Here is a 25,441-nt window from a genome sequence, read left to right as displayed (position 1 = left end):
AAGTGGAAAAGGATATTCAAAGTTGTGTTCCGACACTCCAATTAAGTGTCATTTTTGACTCAAATTTGCTTGTGAAACGGTTGAAAGATGTACTGCTGTATTTCAAGTTAACTTATTTAAACATTTCTTGCAATGGTGCTGACTGTATATCCTAGCGCACTGGTTCTCATGTCCTGGAGCTATCCTGAGTAGAATAATATTTAACAAGGCTGCTGCCAGCTCTAAAGCAGTGGAGTTTTTATTGTGAATCTACAGTTTGGAAAACAATTTAGCAGAAAGTGAATAAATGAAGCAGAGCATTAAATATTACCTTAGTGCCATTCTGTTCTGTGGACCACCAGCAGTTTTCTTTGACATGGTACTACTCTGGATGCACAGTTGAGAGAAGCTCTCGTGGAAAGGTTGATTCTAATTTGAACGGACAGTAGCATATTTTTCCCCTGTAGACAACTGGCTTGTGCTCGAACATGGGTTTCCCCATCCACAATTGACAGCGCAAATTCCATCTGGTGCTGAAGACTGTCACTGAACATTTCTAACCCAATATTCAGTCACTCAAAGGTCAAAAATCAACAGTTGCAAGGTTGCCGCTCATATGCGCATACATAACATCGGTGCACATCTCAATATTTGAATATTGAATCTTTGCCATGCTATTTCAATTTTTCTTTTAATTTCCCTTTCTAATCTGCGCAATAATCACAAAGAATGAAAAAGTAGCCCTCCCTGTCCATTGTTTAACATTTTCAAGAGTAGCATTGGAATGGTATCTTAATTCATCCCTCAAAAATATCTCAAAGGGAATGAATCACTTTGAAACACAGTCATTGTTTTAACAAATGCAACAGCCAGTTTGCACCCAACAACCAGAAACAAGATGCATGACAAACTATGCTGGTTTTGGATGGTGGCTGAGGAGGAAAGAAATGGATAAAATTCTCTTATTATCTTTGAGTTGGCACGATAAGTAGTCTCACAACACCAGGTTAAAGTCCAACAAGTTTATTTGGTAGCACGAGCTTTCGGAGTGCTGCTTCTTTATCATGTGAGTGTGTGATGAAGGAGCGGCACTCCGAAAGCTCGTGCTACCAAATAAACCTGTTGGACTTTAACCTGGTGATGTGAGACTTCTTACTGTGCCTAACCCAGTCCAATGCTGGCAACTTCACATTATTATCTTTGAGTTGGACCGTGGAGCTTCAGAGAACTTCGGAACAGCAGAGTGGGCCCCAGTTTAATCTATTGTCAAAAGACCAGAGCCTCCAATAGTATGGCACTCCTTCAACACTACACTCGAGCTGAAACTATGATTTGATTTGATTTATTATTGTCACATGTATTGGGATACAGTGAAAAGTATTGTTTATTCCATGCTATATAGACAAAGCATACCGTTCATAGAGTACATTGGGGAAAAGGAAAGGAGAGCGTGTAGAATGTAGTGTTACCGTCATAGCCAGGGTATAGAGAAAGATTAACTTAATGCGAGGTAGGTCCATTCAAAGTCTGATGGCAGCAGGGAAGAAGCTGTTCTCGAGTCGGTTGATACGTGATCACAGACTTTTGTATGTTTTTCCTGATGTAAGAAGGTGGAAGAGAGTATGTCCAGGGTATGTGGAGTTCCTGATTATGCTGGCTGCTTTTCTGAGGAAACGAGAAATGTAGACGGAGTCAATGGATGGGAGGCTGGTTTGTGCGATGGACTGGGCTACGTTCACAACCTTTTGTACAACCCTACACATTCAAGTCCGAGGGCAGAGCTTGAACCCACAGCCAGCTTTCCCCGGGGCAAGAATGAGACTGACTGAGAAAAGCTGATTCTGGTTCTAAAAGGGAGGAAATCACTCTCTCCACTTGTTTCCTATGAGGAGGCGAATTTGTGAAGCTTACAGTGCAGTTTACAGAGACACGCTTTGATGTGTCCTCTGGGTAAGTGCAGGCATCTGCCACTGAACTGAGTTGATACTGGCATTCTTCCCACTCTGAGCTACCAGACTGAGTGTTTAAATGCATGTCAAGGATCAATACCATTTGGGACACTCTCCCAGTATGCACTGAACTTTTGACACGTACACGCGTACAATGAGATAGAAAATGCACCAATTATCATTTAGCTCAATACAGATGCCTGATGGATTCTCCACAGAGGGTTTTCTGGAAATCCTACATAAAAAGTTTATCCTTGGCTGATTTATCGCATCCACAAAAGTAAATAATTATCACTTCTCATTGGGAATAAATAAATGTCACCCATCAAATTTTGAACCATGCACCCTATGTTACTTTAAAGAAAGGAAGACTTGCCTTTAGATAGCACCTGCAATGAGCATGGGACATCTCAAATGTTTTAACCAATGGAAAATTGAGAAAATGTGTGCAGAGCAAGCTTCCACAAACAGCAATGTGATAATGACCAGATAATTCTGCTTTTTTGAAATGTTGAGTGAGGGGTAAATAGCAAGTCAGGTCATGTGATATCTCCCTTGCCCACGGGAACTTTTACTTCCACCCAGAAGTGTAGATGGGGCCTCAGTTTAACATCTCATCTGAAAGACCCCACGGCCCTCAGTGCTGCACTAATGTTATCACACTGGCACTTCAGAACTGATGTTTACACTCAAGTCCTGGAATGGGATTTGAACGCAGAATCTGCCACTTGAGCCACAGCTGACACGCTGTTATCACTGAGTAATATCCGCATTGCTTTCACACGTATTGCTGCTTCTTATGGGTCCATATGGGAAAATATTGAAAAAAGTGACCATGGGAGTGCATGGAAAATACACGCAGAGATTGAATAGAATAAAGGGAAATGTCCCAAGATCTCCCAGCAGTTTATTGCCACATTCTACACAAGACCAATATGGTTCCTGTTCTTATCATGCGGAAAGTCAACTCTGACACAAATCTGTTCCAAACTGCACGGGGAACAGCAATGGGAAGCAAAGTTCATACTTCAGGACAAATGTCAATCACAGGTGAATCTCCATGTAACAATGAGGGAAATGAAGCGTCCTGATAGCACTGATTAGCAGTGGTTGGCACTACTGCCTCACACTGCCTGGTTTCAATCTGCCTGGTTTCAAACTGTTTGTGTGGAGTCTGCATGGTATCTCCGTGTCTGCGTGTGTATCCTCCGGGTGCTCCGGTTTCCTCCCACAATCCAAAGAAGTGCGGGTTAGGTGGATTAGCAATGTTAAATTATCCCTTAGTGTCAGGGAAAATTAGCAGTGTAAATACATGGGGTTATGGGGATAGGGCGCGAGTGGGACTGTCGTCGGTGCAGGCTTGATGGGCTGAATGGCCTCCTTCTGCACTGTAGAGATTCTATGAAAAGGTCATGCTTCAAGGCAAATGTCAATCACAGGTGAATTTCCATGTATCAGTGAGGAAAATGAGGCCTCCTGAAAGGAAAGAACATTTCTGCCACTGAGGACTTTCAAGGACCAGTAAGAACACAGGGCTGGAATAGATTGGCTTCCCAATTTTAACATGGAATACTAATGAATAAAATTAAAATTCCCGAAGGCTGGTAGGACATAGGATAGTGCAGGTTAACCATGGAGGCTGTCCACAATTTGGGGCACAATCAAGCTCTATTGCACTTTCTCCATGTGCGGAAAGTGGCCCAAATTCCTGTGAAAGGGAGGGATGAGTTAAATCTATCTGTTCCACCTACATCCTGGAACTGTTCTTCCAACAAATCGGAAGGAATTTTAAAGGTTACCTCAGAGAGAACTGGTTACAATAAAAAAAAATGGAATCAGTGTCCTTTGACAATAAGAAGAAAATAAGGAGGCACTTTTGCTTCACCCTTTATAATCCAACATGTGACCTGACTGTTAACAGGGCCAAACCCTGACAGTTTGGGACGGCTAGGACCCATGTTCTTGGCAGTAGGTGGAGAGTGGTTCTGTTCCAGCATCCTCCTAAATCTTTGGAGGTGAGTGAGAGGCAATTTTTTTCAGGCTGAATATAATTGTCACTCGAAATCAGTGTTCACTGGGACTTGCTGGAGTTTCCCAAAGCTGCGCCTCGCAGAGTTTGATTCTATTTTAAAGGTGTCTTGATCAGGAGTAAAGAATTAAGAGTGAAGTATCAAGTAAGATCATAATATGAGCACTGAATATAACTTTGGGCAGCACAGTGGCACAGTGGTTAGCCTTGCTGCCTCACAGCGCCAGAGATCCGGGTTCAATTCTAGCTTTGGGTGACTGTCGCGGAGCCTGCACATTCTCCCCATGTCTGCGTGGGTTTCCTCCGGGTGCTCCTGTTTCCTCCCACAGTCCAAAGATGTGCGGGTTCGGTTGGTTGGCCATGCTAAATTGTTCCTTAGTGTCAGGGGGATCAGCAGGATAAATATATGGGGTTACGGGGATAGGACCTGGGTGGGATTGTCGAGGGGCCGAATGGCTTCCTTCTGCACTGTAGGGATTCAATGATAACATCATAACATTCAAGGTTATGGGGCAAGTGGTGGAAAGTAGGATAGCGTGACTTTAGTGGTAGTTATTGTCAGTACAGACTCGATGAGCAAAAGGACCTTTTTTGCACTGTATGACTCTGATTCTATAAGTAGTGGCTTGTTGTCAATCTGAAAGCTCTAACATATGAATTACTGGTAACTTTGAACATCAATAAATGGTGTTGTTCAAAACTGTAATTAATTCAAAAAACTACTCAGGGGTACTTCAGATACTTGAAAATACTTCAATATTCATTTTACCCCATTATGCCTTAAAATGTCCCCTCAGAGGTCAGACAGACAATGAGCTGCAATATTTTAAGGATACTAATGACAATCAATTTGATTTTCCCTTCAATACTCAGTGGGCGGGATTTTACATCCTCGCTTGGGCAAGACCGGAAATTCCCGCCCGAGGTTAACGGAGATTTCTGTTGTCGGACCCTCGGCCGCTCCGATTCCAGGCGGGCGAGGTCGTAGAGTTCCAGCCAATAGGTGCGACTTAGAAGAGAATGTGGGAGAAACATGCAACCAGAATAGAAGAGGACAATTTTTAAATGTGATTTAATTTGCTATTCAATGGTTTCCCTCCATGACACCTCTTCACATCAGGACAGCAGGAAAAGCCCAAATGTAAGGGCCTGCTATGCTGGTACACCATCTGCTGACAGGAATTAAACTGTGCTGAGGCCAAATTGGGCAACACCTTTTTTCTCTTCAGTCTATCTCTGCTAGATAGCAGAAGTCTCATAATGAGGGTGTAAAGAAAAACAATTTCTTCATTTGGCTGTTTGTACTTAAGCAAACAACACTAAATGTGTGACGACAGCCTAGCTATTGGCATAAACTCAACTCTGTGGAAGATCTGACCAGGATCAACGGGGGACTAGGCCTATTGCATTTCACATGCTGACAGATGGTGTGTTGTTGGTATGTTGTTTGTACATTCAGGCTACAACACGGCATGTGCATGTCTGTGCGTGCAGAGAGATTAGCTACGCCAAGAAACAACAGGAAAGGGACAAAACGGCAAAATGCCAAAAGTCTTTGCAAGAGGGCAATCAGGAAGGAAGATAAAATCTGAGGGAGCTAAATGGAGGATGAAAAGATCATTAGCATCATAAATGACTTCTTCTTGGAGCTTTTATCCCACGATGGCACCAGCAATATGCTATCCAGCATCTGAAACTTTCATATGATTGAATCAGAAGTTCTTGACAGGCCAGAAGGGATGAAAACTAATAAATCCCCGAGGATGCATAACTCTGTCATCGAGTACTTACAGGGACAAGGACGGAGATTTATGAAGCACTGACAGTCATTTTAAATGAGCTAATGAAGACTGGGAATTTCTGACAGGCAAAAGTAGGCCATATATTCAATCAGAGCCACACCTTACAACTGCAGACCCATTAGCCTGACCTCAACAACTGGAAAATTAATGGAATCACAAATCAAGCAAAATGAGAAACATGATTTTGCAAAGGGTAGATATTTCTTGGAGGATTTCATGGAATTTGTTTGAGAATATGACAATCTAAAATGACAAGGGAAGATCCAGATACAATAATAGAATGGTTACAGTGCAGAAGGAGGACCTTCAGCCTTTTGTCTCTCTGCTGGCTTCTCTGCAAAGACAACTCAGCTTGTCCCACTTCCCTGACTTTTATTGGAACGCTGCAAATTCTTTCTCCTCGGGTGCTTAACCGTGTGGGCGGCATGGTGGCACAGTGGTTAGCACTGCTGCCTCACAGCGCCAGGGATCCAGGTTCAATTCTCGGCTTGGGTCATTGTCTGTGCGGAGTCTGCATGTTCTCCCTGCGTCTGCGTGGGTTTCCTCTGGGTGCTCCGGTTTCCACCCACAGTCCGAAAGGTGTGCTGGTTAGGAGCATTGGCCATGCTAAATTTTCCCTCAGTGTACCCGAAGAGGGTGCCAGAGTGTAGCGACTAGGGGATTTTCACAGTGACTTCAACCTACTTGTGACACTAATAAATAAACTTTAAACTAAAAATAAAATCACTTCTAACTTTTGCGTAATTAGTTAAAAACCCAGATCGATCCCTGCACAGGACACACTTGAGATCCGATACTATTTATGTGTTTTCCAGTCACTACTTAGAACTCTGCGTTCATTGATAATATGATCTTCATTGTGGGATTTTGCCTGGTTGTCCTTGCTGTATTTTTGGGTTTGCTTGAAGTGTATTCCTTGTATGTGGCTCTATCTTGTGGCACTTGCAAAACCTTTGCAAATTTGTTCTGTTACACCATACCCTCCCTGCCCCCCATTCCCTTCTATAGCACAGCACCTTTCCCACTTGGAACCTTTTGCTATATTAGGAACAATGTGTTCAATTCAAACAGCCAAATCATTTCAGCATGCGTGGTGAGGCACTAAATATTGACTAGGTAAAGAATTAATGTGACATGCACTTATATCTACATCAACAGTTATTCTTATGTACTATGCCTTCATCCTAAATACTGATTTGCAGTGAAAGAAACTTCAAACACGTTGAGCCAGCCATATCCTTCATAATTAGATGTTCATTATTTACCATTTATCAGTGTATGGAGTGCAAAAGGGTGGTATGGTGGCACAGTAGTTAGCACTGCTACCTCACAGGCTCCAGAGATTCAGGTTCAATTCCAGCTTCGGGTCACTATCTGTGTGGAGTTTGCACATTCTCCCCGTGTCTGCATGGGTTTCCTACGGGTGCTCTGGTTTCCTCCCACAGTCCAAAGATGTGCGGGTTAGGTTGATTGGCCATGCTAAATTGACCCTAGTGTCAGGGGATTAGCAGGGTAAATATGTGGGGTTAAGGGAATAGGGCCTGGGTGGGATTGTGATCAATGCAGACTCAATGGGCCGAATGGCCTCCTTCTGCACTGTAGGGATTCTATATCAAGATATGGCAATGAAAATAGATTCCAGTTTGACATTTTTGTACCGTTCAAAGTCAAGAAGTCACCTTCTTGGTTGAAGAGAAGTAGTTTTTTGTTGCATATTTTTCAATTTTCATGGAAGCTGGAAGCCTGTCACTCAGATCAGCTGACAAGCAAACAAGTTACCCATGGGACAGAGTCACAGCCAGAGTTTGCGAATGCTACTTGATGCAACTTGAGGTGAGACATGAGATCCTGAGATTGGCCATCCTCAGTGGTGGGCCACCCTGACCAGTAATGAGAACGAGAGAAGCAGCAGCCCCAATTCTCCATTCCCTGCACCCTGTAATTGTGATTCCTCACGGGAGTGTGTGACACTGGAATTACTGCTGCGATATTTCACTGGATGGCTCCTGGATCCAAATACCATTCAGATATTTCTTTAGCGCCGATGATGGCTGAATGTCTTAAGCCGTTTCTTCTGCGAGTTTATCACTGGTTTAGAAAAAAACAATGACAACCTAAGGGCCCTTCGTGCCAGTAAAAAAAAACCCAATACAAGTCACCACCTCAAGAAAAGATGGAGAGAAGGAAGGAAACAATGCTGAAAGCATTCTTCAGCTGGTAAGTAGGACAACATATGACTTTGTCACTGTATAATTCAATGAAGCAGGCAAATGAGTCAGAAATAAAGTGGGATTTGTCAATCATGAGCAGCTAAACGGATAAATAGATCATCCTTTTTATTGAATTGCTGATCTCCTTGTCTGTTTCACTTTATTTAAATGCGATTTTTACATATCTAGGCTCATCTTTTACCTGACCAAGCTATGGAAGCTATGCTCACGTTCACCGTCAAATCATAGAATCCCTTCGGCACTCACTCTCCGACAGAGCATCTTACCCAGGGCCACCCCCACCCTAACCCCGTAATCCCACATATTTACCCTGCTAACTCCCCTAACCTATACATCTTGGGACATGAAAGGGACAATTTAACATGGCCAATCCACCTAACCTGCACATCTTTGGAGTGTGGGAGCACCCGGAGGAAACCCACGCAGACATGGGGAGAATGTGCAAACTCCACACAGACCGTCACCCAAGGCTGGAATCGAACCTGGGTCCCTGGCGCTGTGAGACTGTTGTGCTAAAGACTGTGCCACCATGCCACCCTTTGTTTGGCAAAGCGTAGTGGAGGGCATGCCCATGTCTACATCAATGGGGACAAAGTAGAAATGTTTGAGAGCTTCACGGTTTTAGATGCCCAGATCACCAAAAACCTCTCCTGGTCCCTCCATGCAGATGCTAAAGTTAAGAAAGCCCACCAATGCCTTTACTTTCTCAGGAGACTAAGGAAATTTGGCATGTCAGCTCCGACTCTCACCAACTTCTACAGATGAATTATAGAAAGCATTCTTTCCGGTTGTATCACAGCTTGGTACGGCTCCTGCACTGTCCAAGACCGCAAGAAACTACAAAGGGTCGTGAATGAAGCCCAGTCCATCACTCAAATCAACCTCCCATCTATTGACTCTGTCTACATTTCCTGCTGCCTCAGAAAAGCAGCCAGCATAATCAAAGACCCCACGCACCCGGGACATACTCTCTTCCATCTTTTTCCATCGGGAAAAAGATACAAATGTCTGAGGACATGTACCAACAACAGCTTCTTCCCTGCTGCCATCAGACCTTTGAATAGACCTACCTCCGACCTTTCTCTACACCCTAGCTATGACTGTGACACTACATTCTGCACTCTCTCCTTTCTTGCCCTATGAATGGTATGTTTTGTCTGTATAGTGCACAAGAAACAATATTTTTCATTGTACACTAATACATGTGACAATAATAAATCAAATCAAAGTGAGCAAAATTTCCCCTCATGGAGAAAGCACTGTTTCTTAAATTTGTCAGTAACTTTTCTTCAAGGGATTCTTTTCATTACCTGTGCAGAGCACCTTGTACTCACCCTTGGCCTCTGCACTGAATGCCATAGTAACTGTTGCAGCCCGTCACATACGGAGCTGCCATCCATTCCGTTCACCTCCATTTGAAAAGGTGGTGGCTTATCGTGGGAGCAGCATTTCACTTGAATCTCTTTCAATAAAATGTTGTTTATTTAAGACTGGGTAGAGATATCTGAACCTCAGGCATGTGCTGCTCGCCCAGTCAGAGACTTCACTTCATAGATTGAGGAAGCTGTATCTGTTCTCCGAGGAGATTGGGAGGGGATTTGTTTGAAGTGTTCAAAATCACAAGGAGCAAATAGGGAGAAACTGTTCCTTGGGCAGAATGATCAAGAACCAGACATCACTGATTCTGGGGTGATTGACAAAGACAACATGAGGGAAGAACCACTTCATGCAGCGAGTGGTTAGGAGCTGGAATGCACTGCCGGAGAGTGTGGTGGAGGCAAGTACAATCGGTTTTCGAAAGTTTAATTTATTTATTAGTGTCACAAGCAGGCTTACATTAACACTGCAATGAAGTTACTGTGAAAATCCCCTATTCGCCACACTCCAGCACCTGTCTGGGTACACTGAGGGAGAATTTACCATGGCCAATGCACCTAACCAGCACGTCTTTCGGAGGAAACCAGAGCACCCGGAGAAAATCCACGCAGACATGGGAAAAACGTACAAGTTCCACACAAACAGTGACCCAAGCCGGGAATCGAACCCAGGACCCTGGCGCTTTGAGGCAGCAGTGCTAACCACTGTGCCATCCAGCCAGATAGATATCTGCATGGATAGATGGACAGATGGATGGACAAAGGTGCAGAAATAAACCTGTTATATGAAAATTAATGATTTTTTTAAAAACGGAGGCTAAAGTTTGACCCAATTTATATCAGCATACACAAGGAAAGGTGTTTATGTATATGTTTTAGGATGCTAGCAGTGGTATTTCAAATGATGCCATTATTGCCTCATTATTATAATAAAATGACGATCCAGAATAACCTTCATGCTATAGTCCCTCTGTCACTTGATAGACACACTACAAACCTCACAGCTATACAACTCTGAATTCATAAGGCTAGGTGCCACAGCTTTTAAAAAAGTCAACATGAACATATTAAATGACATTCTTTTGTATGTGTCATTCCGCTTGACTTTTTTTTTAATTAAAGGAATTACTCAGCCACAGCGTGTGCTGAGCTAAATGAATATCACTAAGGTTACAGTCGGGACCTCCAGACGATCATGCTATTTTAGCAGTGAACATGTGAATTCAGCTCCTTTATATGGCCAAGTGGGAAACCCCTCCAAGGTCATCAGTATATCATATTTAAAGCAATCATTTGAAACAAAATTTACAGGAAACCTAGCAGACTAACCATTCATTTTTGATAACGTTCTTTAAAATATCTACAACTTTTAATCGCATAATTAATTACATTCGACAGCATTAAATGCTACCACGCTGGCTGATTTAGCCATCGATTATCCACAGAAGAGAGGCACTGTCGTTCAACTGCGTACAGCAAAGGAGAGCTTTCATCAAATCAAGGCAAAAGTTTATAAAGTTTAAAGTTCATTTACCAGTGTCACAAGTAGGCTTACATTAACACTACAATGAACTTACTGAGAAAATCCCCTAGTCGCCACACTCTGGTGCCTGTTCGTGTACACTGAGAGAGAATTTAGTATGGCCAATGCACCTAACCAGCACGTCTTTCAGACTGAGGGAGACGGTGACCCAAGGCCAGAATTGAACTTGGGTCCCTGGCGCTGTGTACGATGAAGCTATCGACACAAAATGTGTGAGAGGTAGAACTGGAATTAAGGCTCAAGTTATGCACTGAAGTAAAGTTTATAACAGCCCCACTTCCATAGCATCTCCCTCTGTTTGGTGTCTGCTCGGAACCTGACTCTGGATTTGGGGTTCATTTACACAACAACTTCTGCATAAACGGGAGGCAACTCCACTTCACATGAATGCGAGGTTTGTTGAGTTAGTGCACCCGGAACTAATATCAGCTTTCATAGAAGAATCATAGAATCCCTACAGTGCAGAAGGAGGCCATTCATCCGATCAAGTCTGCACTGACAACATTCCCACCCAGGCCCTATCCCTGTAACCCCACCTACTTAACCATAAGACCATAAGACATAGGAGCAGAATTAGACCACTCGGCCCATCGAATCTGCTCTGCCATTCAATCATGGTTGATTTTTTTTCTCATCCCCATTCTCCTGCCTTTTCCCCATAATCCCTGATCCCCTTATTAATCAAGGTCCTATCTATCACTGTCTTAAAGACACTCAATATCCTGGCCTCCACAGCCTTCTGTGGCAAAGAGTTCCACAGATTCACCACTCTCTGGCTGAAGAAATTCCTCCTCATCTCTATTTTAAAGGATCGTCCCTTTAGCCTGAGATTGTGCCCTCTGGTTCTAGTTTTTCCTACTAGTGGTAACATCCTCTTAACCTGCTAATCCCCCTGACCAATCAACCTAACCCGCACGTCTTTGGAGTGAATTTGGAATTGGCTGGTTTACTCTTGGACAAAGTGCAGGTAACGAAGTGAATTCGATGTTTACATGCCTGCAACACTATATCATGGAATCATAGAATCCCGACAGTATAGAAGGGGGCCATTCGAGCAATTGAGTCTACATTGACAGAGTATCTTACCCAAGCCCGATGCCCGTGACCCCACATATTTACCCCGCTAATTCCCCTAATCTGTACATCTTGGGACACTAAGGGACAATCTTAGCATTGTTAATGCATCTAACCTGCACATTTTTGGAGTATGGGAGGAAACCGGAGCACCCAGAGGAACCCATGCACACGGGGAGGAAGTGCGAACTCCACACAGACAGTGACCCAAGCCAGGAATTGAACCCAGGTTCCTGGCACTGTGAGGCAGCAGTGCTAACCACTGTGCCACCGTGCCGCCCACATGTCTGTAATTGTGAGCCAGAAGAAAAATCGTCCATTAACAGGGTTACTCTTTGGAGAATTAATCAAATCTGTTTGAGTTCAAAGAGAGGACAACCAAGCATATTGAGAATTTGTATTGGAATTCCACACATGGGCAGTTGTAATTTATTTTGTACTTTGACAGACTGCTGGAGGTCGGAGCAGCTCGTTTGACTAGAGGAGACAGGAAATGGAGCCAAAAATTAATTAGTTTTGTCATGTACTATTTTCCAAATGGCTACCATTTATTGTACTTGTAAACTGTCAATAGTGCAGAGCAGAAAATGCTAAAAACATTCAACAGATCTAGGTGCATCTGCAGAGGAAGAAACAGAGTTTACCAGCAGAATTTTCATTTCCTGTTCCCAACCCTACTATGGGTCAGCAACCCGGAAACGCAAACGCTGGGAGATTTTGAAGGAGGTGGCACTTAAGGGGCTGTCCCTGGAAGCTCCATCCAATTAAGGATGGTGAGCGGGCTTCCAAATCTGGAGGCCATCCAGAACTGAAAGGTTGGCAGCCCCACCATCACAGGTAAGGGGCGGGATTTCAGTTCAACCTTTCAGTTCTGGATGGCCTCCAGATTTGGGAGCCTGATGACCATCCTTAATTGGATGGAGCTTCCAGGCGGCATTGACCGATACAAGAAAGCCAGATATGATTTAAGGAGATCCATCAAAGATGCCAAAAGACAGTAACGGACCAAGCTAGAGTCCCAGGCTAGCCACACTGACCCCCGCCAACTATGGCAAGGTCTGCAAGACGTAACAGGCTACAAGATGAAGGCACGTAAAGTTGCTGGCTCCAACGCACCCCTCCTTGATGAGCTCAATGCATTCTGAGCCCATTTTGAGCAAGAGGTCAGCAAGAGCATGCCTTCCACTCTGGAAGAACCTACATCTGGGGTCATCATTGCAGATGTCAGAGCAGCTTTCTTGAAGGTCAACACACAGAAAGCGACTGGCCCGGATGGGATGCCCGGACGAGCACTCAGATCCTGTGCAGATCAACTGGCGGGGGCATTCACAGACATCATCAACCTCTCTTTACTACAATCTGAGGTCCCTATCTGCTTCAAGAAGACGACCATCATCCCGGTACCTAAGAAAAGCCAAGCAGCGTGCCTTAATGACTATCGGCCGGTGGCTCTGATATCCATCATTATGAAGTGCTTCAAAAGGTTAGTCATGGCACAAATCAATTCCAGCCTCCCGGACTACCTGGATCCACTACAGTTTGCCTACCGCCGCAACAGGTCCACAGCAGACGCCATTACCCTGGCCCTGCACTCAACACTGGAACACCCAGATAACAAGGACACCTGTGTCAGACTGCTATTTATTGACTACAGCTCAGCCTTCAACATTATTATTCCCACGAAACCCATCTCCAAACTCCATGGTCTGGGTCTTGGCACTTCCCTCTGTGATTGGATCCTGAACTTCCTAACTCACAGACTACAATCAGTAAGGATAGGCAACAACACCTCCTCCACGATCATCCTCAACACCGGTGCCCCACAAAGGTGTGTTCTCAGCCCCCTGCTATACTCCTTATAATCTATGACTGTGTGGTCAAATTCCCCTCCAATTCGATTTTCAAGTTTGCTGACGACGCCACCGGTGGGTCGGATCTCAAACAATGATGAGACAGAGTACAGGAATGAGATAGAGAATCTGGTGAGCTGGTGCGGCAACAATAATCTCTCCCTCAGTGTCAACAAAATGAAGGAGATTATCATCGACTTCAGGAAGCGTAAAGGAGAACATGCCCCTGTCTACATCAATGGGGATGAAGTAGAAATCGTCGAGAGCTTCAGGGTTTTAGGTGTCCAGATCACCAACAACCTGTCCTGGTCCCCCCATACCGACACTATAGTTAAGAAAGCCCACCAACGCCTCTACTTCCTCAGAAGTCTAAGGAAATTTGGCATGTCAGCTACGACTCTCACCAACTTTTACAGATGCAGCATAGAAAGCATTCTTTCTGGTTGTATCACAGCTTGGTATGGCTCCTGCTCTGCCCAAAACCACAAGGAACTACAAAAGTTTGCAAACCAGCCTCCCATCCATTGACTCTGTCTACACTTCCCGCTGCCTCGGCAAAGCAGCCAGCATAATTAAGGACCTCACGCATCCCGGACATTCTCTCTTCCAACTTCTTCCTTTGCGAAAAAGATACAAAAGACTGAGGTCACGTACCAACCGACTCAAGAACAGCTTCTTCCCTGTTGCTGTCAGACTTTTGAATGGACTTACCTTGCATTAAGCTGATCTTTCTCTGCACCCTAGCTCTGACTGTAACACTACATTCTGCACTCTCTCGTTTCCTTCTCTATGAACGGTATGTTTTATCTGTGCAGCGCACAAGAAACAATACTTTTCACTGTATGTTAATACATGTAACAATAATAAATCAAATCAAATCAAAATTTTCCAATCGTGTGTGTGCCAGGACTGGAAATTCCTGCTCGAGGTCAATGGACCTTTGAATGGTCCACCGAATTTTCTGTCTCGCCTGCTACAATTCCTGTGGCGGCGGGACGGAAAAATTCTGCCCAAGAGGTGGTGAAGTACAGGGAGGTCTACATGGCGCAGCGGAAGAGAAATAACCTTCTACACAAAGGCGGAGGAATATGAATTTAATTATTCAAGCTGGCTATGCGAGTGAATACAGGAAACTGAACCGGATGCAATCTTCATTACGCTTCATGTACGGTTCCCTCATTGAAGATTAGAGTCACCAGGCTGGAGAAGAAACTTTGCCCTATTATTATCCATTGTAGAACAAGTTTTGAGTAATCAATTTCTTATTCAAGTATCGTGACAGTTTTCTCCAAGCAGTCTTTGTCCATTACAAGTGGAATTCTGCACCCCTCGGTTAGCAGCACATATATTGGTAAAAGTTAAATCTAAGGCCTGGATGTTCATCCTGAAGTGGGTAAGAAGCGTTGGGAAAATTCCCAGCTCAACCTGTCCGCCTTGGGAGGAAGTGCCCACAGAAGCAAGACCTTAATTCGTGGGGGCCGGGTGCAAGTTGGGAGTTGGAGCAGCCAACTCAAGAAGAAACTCAAAAGCAGCCACAGGGGCTGCTGGGTGCAGAGGCGAGCCATTGAAAAGCCCAACTTCAGTGCTATGGGACAGTGTTGTCATGGAACAAAGCACAAAGGCTCTCTATTGCTCATCCCTCAGACCCTGTTCACCCTCCAAACGCTCCCAGTGCACCGTTCATGCCACCTCAGGTACCCACTTAACCCCCTATGCCTCCTCATGCCTCCTAAGCCAGGCTCTGCCCATCCACTCAATCCCTGAGGCACCTCATGCTTCCTATGCCAAGGTATGCCACATCCATGCCTTTTGGCCCACTGTACTCTCTAGAATCAATGAACACCACAGTGTAAACTGGCATGTATGAAAAAAGAGATCTGAAGAAATGTAATCCGTTGATCACTTTCTCCTATACATAACAAAAATGTCTGGACTACAAAGAAACGTGTCAATCAACCAGGCTATTTGAAGTTTCAAAATCCACAAACCACTGAAACCATTTCTGTCAACATACATTGTGAAACTGACCACAGAAATCAGATCAAAGGACCATAATATCGGTCAGATCACAAATGCAAAATGCAACTGCACTTAGCTAAAAGGCAAGTCAGATAAAATGTTCCTACCGCCCATTTTATATTCTAATAATTAGATTAGAAAACATCTTAGATTTAGGTTATCATAGCTTTTAGAAATGCAGAAGGAGGCGATTCAACCCATCGAGTCTGCATCCACTCTCTGAAAGAGCATCTTAACCAGGCCCACCTTCCCACCCTAAACCCTTAACCCCGCACATTTAGCATGGCCAATCCACCTAACTTGCACATCATTGGGCTGTGGGAGAAAACCGGAGCACCTGGAGGAAACCCACGCAGACACGGGGAGAATGTGCAAACTCCACACAGGCAGTGACCCAAGGCCAGAATCGAACCCAGGCCCCTATGCTAACCACTCTGCCACCATGCCACCCCTTTTAAGTATATTCACAACCCCAACAGTGAATTGCTTAAACTACAATGATAATGTGTGCGCAGAATTATTTTTCCCTATTTTCAATATTTTTATATTGGCAAAGAGAAATCTTCAACGAAAGTAACAACAAATAATAACATTTTTTAACATCCCTATGATTTTTCTCCCGGGTTATAGTGCCGTGTCCTGGAGATTGATCTTTGATTTCTGGAGACGACAGGCCACTCCTGGAGGGTTCAAAAGATGAATAAGAATAATAGGAATTAAGATTGTGGACCTGATCCCTTTTGACCTCCTATCATTCTCCATTTAAGTGGCAAGCTGGTGACTGGTGGGATATCACAGCGGTGCACCACTGCACTTAGTTCAAACTAAGTTCACAATCTTAGCACAGCAGATGAAGACACAAAGAACAGGGAGCCAGAATCCAACAATCACTTCTCTCGGCCGAAACACAGATAAATAAAGTGGTTACTTTTGCTGAGGAACTTTAAAAACATTGCAAATAATTGCCACGTTCTGGACATTTAACTGGAAGGTGACCTGAGATTGGAATCTGATTAAAATTGTAGCTTGTGGCTCCAGTAAATATAAGCAATATTCTGATAAGACAAGGTGAGCCATTCGATTGATCTCCCTGTCTTTGATTTCCCAGTGCAGTCCGCATGGAAGTCAGTTACCACTACTCAATCAGACCTTTTTAGAAGATTAGACACTTTGTTTTTGCTGCACTAATTTGGTTCTGTTCGTGTGTATACTCATTAATGTGTAACACAGCCTCTCACGCAGGAAGAGATTCACTTCTGTCAGGTTACCTGAATCAGCTTCACTTAATTAGATGCTGCATCTCAGTCAGGGATAATCAATTTCATATTAAAACTGCACTTACTGCTTCAGAGTGAAGCCTTCAAGAAATTGAGTCCTCACTTTTGGAATAATGCGTGAAAGGTGGTTTTCTCAAAGTAGTAAATACATATCTCACACACGCAGATGCACAAATTCATTTTGGCTCCAAAATATGAGGCAATTGTTGCTGCCAGGCATTCAAAATCGCAGCCACACAAGAATAAACAGATATCATTGACTGCATTATTGATTCATTCCAAATACAGTACAGCTGCAACACTTCAATCACTCTGCAGACACCTCGAAGAATACTCGACGCCAGCCTGCATCAATTGATTCCTGATTTTTGAAGTTTATTGAGAGGGATTTTTGGAACCCTTTGTGAAAAAATAAAGATGAACTCTGCAATGGTATGTCATTTGCCATTAACAGCTTATCTGTGGATGCCAGTCATAAATTCTCCGAACCAGAGTAATCAGGCTCATCGTAAAACTCATTACAATGGCCGCGAAACTGATACATTTCAGCCGGTACCAGGAGTCTATTATTATCGTGCTGATGGTACATAGACTCGGAGAAAAAGCCTTTCCCAATTACCAGAGGAATTCTCATAGTAGCTCGTGTTAATTTACAGAATACATTGGGCTGCATTTTCTGTTTTGGAGATTCAGTGGGCGGGAAGGTCGATATGGCTTCCGCCTGGTGGTGGGGAAAAATAACATGCACGATCTTTTCAGCTCATTAGTTGTGCAGGAGCCATGAGCTTGGCAAATCTCATGGCCGGGTAAGACCATAAGATATAGGAGCAGAATTAGGCAATTTGGCCCATTGAGTCTGCTTTGCCACTTAATCATATCTGATAAGTTTCTCAACCCCATTCTCCCGCCTTTTCCCCATAACCCTTGATCCACTTACCAATCAAGAACCTATCTATCTCTGTCTTAAATGCACTCAATGACCTGGCCACCACAGCCTTCTGTGGCAACTAATTCCATAGATTCACCACCCTCTGGCTGAAGAAATTCCTTCTCATCTCAGTTCTAAAAGGTTGTTCTTTATTCCGAGGCTGTGCCCTCGGATCCGAGTCACTTCTACTAATGGAAACATCTTCCCCATGTCCACTCTATCCAGGCCTTTCAGTATTCTGTAAGTTTCAATGAGATCCCACCCCCCTCATCCTTCTAAACTCCCTCCAGTACAGACCCAGAGTCCTCAGGCTTAAGTCAAGCTTTTCATTCCCGGGATTACTTTTGTGAACGTCCTCTGGACCCTCTTCAAGGCCAGCACTTCCTTCCTTGGATACAGAGCCCAAAATTGCTCACAATGTGGTCTCACCAGAGCCTTATTAAAGCCTCAGCAGTACATCCCTGCTCTTGGGGTGAAAGGTGCTGGTGCCATTTTTAACAGGCACAAGGACAGACATTTGCTTATTACAGGCCAGGAACTCCTCATTACTCCTCCAGTGTGCTTGCAGACGGAGCTCCTTACTGGAGAGGCCTGCAGGTATGAGCAACTGTTTCCCGTGACATACTGAGGGCATCTCCAGCATTGCCTTTTTCCCATCTCTAGAGTAGGGCACTGCCAGGATACACCTATCGTTAGGCCAGTGTTCACCTTTGCAGTGATCCATGTGCACCAACCTGCTGACCTTAGAGGCCCCGCTGCCTCTTGCTCCTCCCAGCTCTGTCGCTAACTGGCAATGTGCCCTCTATCTGGATAAGTTACATTACCAAGGCAGGGTTACCTAGAGCCTGCATCAGGCATGTCTCTGTGTATGTGTGAATGAATCAAAATGATACATTTAGAGTGCATTGACAGGATTTTCCAGCCCCACCTGCCACCAAGATCATCCAGACCCGCAATGGACATTTGACTGGACTACCAAAACTCCTGGTTTATCTCACAGCTTTACATGAAATGTGTTGCTGTAACTGATGCATGTTTACTTTTCAGGCTCAATCTACCCCCCCACCTTTCATCCTCCCCCGTCACCTACCAACATCCCCGATCACCATTCATCTTCTCAATGCCACCTCTGCTTTATCATCCTGGAACCTTCTCCCATTACCTTGTTTGCTATTTGCCTTTCCTCTGCTCAGAGCCAACGTTGGTTACCATCCACTGCCCACCCTGACCCTGCCCCTTCCCATTATCTGTGCCACCATTCCTGACCCCTCCCCTCCCACCCAATGACAGCAACAGACACCAGACACACACAGAACCTCCCACTCTATAGCATCCCTCTTCCCCCTTCTGACTGTGACTGTTCCCTGTACCATCAATACAGTGAGTTCACCGAGCGGGACCCCACTGCCGACTCCACTGACTCCTCTTACCCTTCCCTGGTCACCCCACACATCTTCCCCAGACACTGCCCCTAGCCACCACCTCCCCTCCCCCCCCACCCCTCCCATACCTTCCCTCATTAGCCTGTCTCCCCTGTAGAGCCTTAGTCCCACCTGTGATGGACACAACTGAATTGTGATCCTCTTAAAGGTAGACGAAAGCAGTGTCTGCGTACCTTAACATCACTGATAAAGTGAAGCTTCCCAGGTGCAAACCATTTATGTGCAGTCAGGAGGCAGACCATCCTAAGTGCAACATGGCGGCACAGTGGTTAGCACTGCTGCCTCACAGCACCAGGGACCCGGGTTTGATTCCCACCTTGGGCCACTGTCTGTACGGAGTCTGCACGTTCTCCCCGTATCTGTGTGGGTTTCCTCCGGGTGCTCCGGTTTCCCCCCACAGTCTGAAAGACGTGCTGGTTAGGTGCATTGGCCATTCTAAATTCTCCCTCAGTGTACCTGAACAGGTGCTGGAGTGTGTCGACTAGAAGATTATCACAGTAACTTCAATGCAGTGTTAATGTAAGCCTACTTGTGTCACTAATAAATTAAAAAAATAATTATCTGCTGGTTCCACATAATTTGGAAGAGGAACATGATTCCAGAAAGTGGGGCTTTTAATGAGCCTGCATGCGATGCAAATGTGATTCCCGAAGTATCGAGCTTTGGCGAGGCCACAGCTGGAGCACTGTCCATGTGTAACCTGAAGCTATGAGACTTCATGGGGTCCGGAGTCGATGTTAAGGGCTCCCAGGGCAACTCCCTCCCGACTGTGTACCACTGTGCTGCCACCTCTGCTGCATCTGTCCTGCCGGTGGGACAGGACATATGGACATATGCAGGGATGGTAATGGCGGTATCTGGGGTGTTGTCTGTAAGGTATGATTCCGTGAGAATGACTATGTCAGGCTGTTGCTTGACTAGTCAATGAGACAGCTCTCCCAATTTTGGCACTCGCCCCCAGATGTTAGTAAGGAGCACTTTGCAGGGTCGACAGGGCTGTTTGTTTTGCCGTTATCTTTTCTGGTGCCTCGGACGATGCCAGGTGGTCCGTCCAGTTTCATTTCTTTGAGACTTTGTGGCGATTGATACAACTGAGCGGCTTGCTAGGCCATTTCAGGGGGCAGTTAAGAGTCAACCACATATCCTTTAAAATATTCCTGGATGAGTACTTGGCACGCCATAACATTCAAGGCTATGTGCCAAACACTGACAAGTGGGATTAGGTGGGCAGGTCAGGGCCTTTGATGCGTCGGTGCAGACTCGATGGGCCAAAGGGCCTCTTCTGCACTGTAGTATTCTGCGATTCTGTGATTCTGTGAATCAGATCAGCGGGAAAGATGAGCCACCTTTGACTTGCTATCAACGTCAGGAGAGCAAAATGCCAAACTGATTTCCTGACGATGGAATACTGACTTTTCCCATTACTCCAAATATTGAGCCCCCACCCAGCACAATTCCCATCGCTGGTGAGAGTGGAGAATCCCACCCATTGTTTCCTAAGGTCAGGAGTGGGGTCCTATAAAAATGCATAATGTATTCCACTGAAATGGAATTGTCTGACTATAAGATCAACACAAGACCAGGTCAATCAGCAGTTAATAATTCACTTAGGGAACATTGCAGTGGTTAATTCTACCCCTATTTCAGAAGCAGCAGCATCTTAAGATGTCAATATTCTGATGCCTACAATCTTACCCTTCGCATACCTCTTGTAAATGTCACACCATTATTCAGTGACACTTTCCCCAGCAAACCTTAACACACATTTTTTTTTAAAACAGCACATCCTCTACCACCCTGAAGCAAAGTCACAGATCTGTTAGCTTGTAAATATACACATCTCATTTGAGAGACAGGTTTTGTCTCCATCTTGTTTGCTTCATTTTTTTTCCATGATTTATTCACCAACGAATACGACTGATATAAACCTACACTGTAACTTAGCAGAGGTGAGGGGGACAAATGTATCTGAGCTTAAAATGTAGAAATCCAGCCCATCCTGTCTGTGACAGCCAAAACAGAGCCTCCAGCCTAATCCCACATTCCACCTCTTAGAAACATAGAAGATAGGCGCAGGAGGAGGCCATTTGGCCCCTCGAGCCTGCTCCGCCATTCATTACGATCATGGCTGATCGTCCAACTCAATAGCCTAATCCTGCTTTCTCCCCATAACCTTTGATCCCATTCGCCCCAAGTGCTATATCCAGCCGCCTCTTGAATACATTCAATGTTTTGCAATCAACTACTTCCTGTGGTAATGAATTCCACAGGCTCACCACTCCTTGGGTGAAGAAATGTCTCCTCGTGATATCGCTTTAAGGGGTATATGCTAATGAGTAAGTAGCCACTATTATACAGCAGACATTTTTCAGAGAGGGGTGTCAGTTTAACTGGCAGCATTTGGTGTGAAGGGAATGCTGCTAAAACTTTTCTGTTACCAATAGCTGTTGAAGCTTTATAGTAAATCTGTCTGCTGCGCAATCCTGTATTACATGTATTGCATTTAGTTTATCAGCCCTGTGTGAGATTGGTAAGCTTGTATTAAGCAAATGTAGAAACACATATATGGTGAGTCAAATCCATAACCAGGCATTTCTAGTGAGTTGTGGATTTTGGCCTCTTTCAGGCAATCAGTCTCAGACCCTTTGGGTGAAAAGATGTTTCCTCAGCTCCTCTCAAATTCTTTTCCCACCTGGTTATTGACTTCTCTGCTAATAGAAAAGGGTCCTTCCTAGCCACTCTATCTAAGTCTACCATAATTTAGGTATGCCTCAGTTAAATCTCCTCTCTGGTTACCCTATTCCAAAGAAAACAAAACTCAACCTTTCCTCACAGCTAAAGCTCTCTATTCCCAGAAACATCCCTGTAACTCTCCTCTGTACACTTGCTCGCATTGATCACACACTTCCTGTCATCCATGTTGCTTGTTCACAGTGCTCTTCATGAAGTCATGCCTTAAATCCACTCATCAATTTCTCCTAAAGTGCAGCAAAAAATGGGAACTCAACATGCGCCAAACTCACCCAGCAATCATTTGAGAAAGCTCAGGAAACAAAGAATCTCATGCTAAAACAAAAACAGAAAATGCTGGAAAAGCTCAGCAGGTCTGATAGCATCAATGGAGAGAGAATAGAGCCAACATTTCGAGTCTGGATGACCCTTCGGCAGAGCTTTGTTTCAGATTCCTGCATCCGCAATTTTTTTTTACTTTTAAATTTATTAGTGTCACAAGTAAGGCTTACATTAACACTTCAATGAAGTTACTGTGAAAATCACCTAGCTGCCACACTCCGGCGTCTGTTCGGGTACACTGAGGGAGAATTTGGCATGGCCAAAGCACCTAATCAGCACAGTGGGAGGAAAGCGGGGAACTCTGTGAAGAAACCCATGCAGACACAGGGAGAACGTGCAGACTCCGCACAGACAGTGGCCCAAGCCGGGAATCGAACTCGGGTTCCTGGCGCTGTGAGGCAGCAGTGCTAACCACTGGGCCACCGTGCCTTGTGGATGGTGAGCAAGCTTTGGGAAGTCAGGAGGTGAGTCGCTCACCGCAGAATTCCCAGCCTCTATCTGCCGTTACAATTCTAGATTGAGAGCACTAGATATAGTTTCCAGTATTATCGCATAGTATTCCTCATTGATGTACCACTCCACGTCAGTTAGTCAAAGATATTGAAGCCCACACAGTCTTAGCTAGGAATCAAGAGCAGAATCAAATGCATTCTGTCAACATACATTGCTCACTCGTAATTCTTCTTTAATCAAAACTTACATTTATCTCACTTTGCTCCGACTGCCACTCTCAAAGTTCAGCCAACAACATATTCTAATTGTGCATCGAATTGGAAAAAAATCGAGTGAATTGAAATTTGATTGGATACTGTGCAGAAGAAAATGATCCTGTCTTTTAAAACACCAAGCAAATTTAAACTTCAGAAATAAACTTGAGAGCAGCAAGAATGTGGCGACGTAACACGAAAAAGCTTGTAATTTGGAGCATTTATTGGCACCAAAGGTAGCAAGGATTACATTCAGTTTGAATATCGCCTGGCTAGCTACAGCAGAACTGACAAATCTGGGTACCCTGAGTCTGTGAATTCTTCAGCTATCTCCTTTGCTAGGGGCGGCATGGTAGCACAGTGGTTAGCACTGCTGCTTCACAGTTCCAGGGTCCCGGGTTCGATTCCCGGCTCGGATCACTGTCTGTGTGGAGTTTGCACATTCTCCTCGTGTCGGCGTGGGTTTCCTCCGGGTGCTCCGGTTTCCTCCCACAGTCCAAAGATGTGCGGGTTAGTTTGATTGGCCAGGTTAAAAATTGCCCCTTAGAGTTCTGAGATGCGTAGGTTAGCGGGATTAGTGGGTAAAATATGTGGGGGTAGGGCCTGGGTGGGATTGTGGTCGGTGCAGACTCGATGGGCCGAATGGCCTCCTTCTGCACTGTAGGGTTTCTATGATGTCTGGTGTCAGCATGACATGAAGATAAAGGCAAAATTGAGTGGCACAGTGGTTAGCACTGCTGTCTCACTGCAACCATTTGAGTTACTTTTGTTTGCCTCTTAACTCTTAACACAGCTGATCAAAAAAAAACTGTGTTTCACACCATCAGTACAGTTACGGATGATCTGAACAGGAACGTCAGGTGATATTCTCCAACCCCCCGTGCCAGGTTCTCCAGCACACCGAACAGTGTAGACATTGGTAGGACCGGAAAATCCTGCCGGCAGCCCAACTGCTGCCTCCACCGTCTCAAAATATGGAGGTGGGGAGGGAGGACGGGGCAGAAAAACCCACCCGTCAATTCCATTTCGACAAGTTTCAATGTTGAACGCACAAAATAAATCCATCTTACCAAATAGCAAAGCAAGCAAGGGGTGGCACGGCGGCACAGTGGTTGGCACTGCTGCCTCACAGTGCCAGGGACCCGGGCTCAATTCTGGCCTCAGGTCACTGTCTGTGCGGAATCTGCGCGTTCTCCCCGTGTCTGCGTAGGTTTCCTTCGGGTGCTCCGGTTTCCTCCCACACTCCAAAGATGTGCGGGTTAGGATGATTTGCCATGTTAAATTGGCAGGCTGGATTAGCATGGTAAATACGTGGGGTTATGGGGATAGGATGCAATTGTTGCCGGTGCCAGGTCGATGGGCCGAATGGCCTCCTTCTGCACTGTAGGGATTCTATGTATGTATATTCTATGTAATATTAAAAAAACAACAATAGCAAGCACCAGAGCTTAAGATTAAAGATGCCCACTCAACATGTTATAATGTTAAAGATTTTGTTCAATTAAATTACATAATAATTTCCTGGTACCAGCTGCCAAAACTATGGCCCTTATATCTTATCTGTTTCATGTCTCCTAATCCACATAATGAAATCAATCTTTCCTACGAGTGATATTGTTCTGATTTTGTTAATTATCGTACCCCTGACAAGCACACAGTTTCAAATGATTAGTTTAAAAGCCTTCCCACACTGGATAGGATTATGGAGGCAGTCATGAAAGGATTACATTTTCAGTGATCGAGCCAACTGTCTTCCTCTGTAAAATTTAAAGTGACTGACTATAGTTTTATGAAAAGTGGTTAGCACTGCTGCCCCACAGAGCCAGGGACCCGGGTTCAATTCCCAGCATGGGACACCGTCTGTGCAGGGTCTACACGTTCTCCCCGTGTCTGCATGGGTTTCCTCCGGCTGCTCCGGTTTCCCCCCACAGTCCGAAAGACGTGCTGGTTAGGGTGCATTGGCCATGCTAAATTCTCCCTCAGTGTACCCAAACAGGCGCTGGAGTGTGGCGACTAGGGGATTTTCACAGTAACTTCACTGCAGTGTTAATGTAAGCTGACTTGTGACACCAATAAATAAACTTTAAACTTAAGTTAAAGCTACTTTGGGCCTGTCACCTGTTTGAGATCACAATGAATTTTTGTTTCAATTGCAGCAAAAAA

At 44.8% G+C, this 25,441-nt stretch overlaps 1 protein-coding gene across 1 annotated transcript in view; it reads right to left on the bottom strand.

The window, feature by feature from the left end:
- igsf9bb (immunoglobulin superfamily, member 9Bb) overlaps positions 1 to 25,441 on the bottom strand; it is a 683,212-nt gene that overhangs the window by 449,151 nt on the left and 208,620 nt on the right. The window lies entirely within an intron of this gene.

The sequence above is a fragment of the Mustelus asterias genome, chromosome 27 (genome assembly GCF_964213995.1).
Source record: "Mustelus asterias chromosome 27, sMusAst1.hap1.1, whole genome shotgun sequence".
Taxonomy (NCBI): Eukaryota; Metazoa; Chordata; class Chondrichthyes; order Carcharhiniformes; family Triakidae; genus Mustelus; species Mustelus asterias.
This window is presented reverse-complemented; position numbering and strand designations above follow the sequence as displayed.